The sequence below is a fragment of the Microtus ochrogaster genome, unplaced genomic scaffold (genome assembly GCF_000317375.1).
Source record: "Microtus ochrogaster isolate Prairie Vole_2 unplaced genomic scaffold, MicOch1.0 UNK69, whole genome shotgun sequence".
Lineage (NCBI taxonomy): Eukaryota > Metazoa > Chordata > Mammalia > Rodentia > Cricetidae > Microtus > Microtus ochrogaster.
In genome coordinates this window covers 413009-413520 of record NW_004949167.1, presented here as the reverse complement: position 1 = coordinate 413520, position 512 = coordinate 413009, and positions in this window count along the sequence as shown.

Below are 512 nucleotides of genomic sequence, written 5' to 3'. Positions count from 1 at the left end.
AGCCCAGGGCTGTGCCTCGGCTCTTTCAAGGTCTCTGTACGACAGGGCTACTCAACTCTTCACCACCAGAAGCTTAAATCAGTGGGGTTATTAGCTTGGGCATTGACATCCTGGGGACAATCTCCCGCCCGCATGGTTAGCTGGCCAAAGACAGTTTCCTGACTCCCAGCCACCGCTGTGGGTGCACAGCAGTTCTGCCATGGAGGTTGCTTGGGCCAGGGCTCCTTCCACAAACCTCCTAAAATAGCACCCTAGGCCCTGCTTCCTTCATCTCTTCTTCAGCTGGTCACTTTGCTGCCCTTCCATCTCATCATGTCTTCCTGGATTTGCCCCTCCCTGGCATACTAAGGAGCAGGAGCCGGAAGCTGAGCCTGGAGAGGTGGGCAGGACTGGAATGCCAAAGGAACTCAGGCTTGCATCATGTTCTATGTTAAGCATTTTTTTTTTTTCCGAGACAGGGTTTCTCTGTAGCTTTGGGGTCTATCTTGGAACTAGCTCTTTTTTTTTTTTTT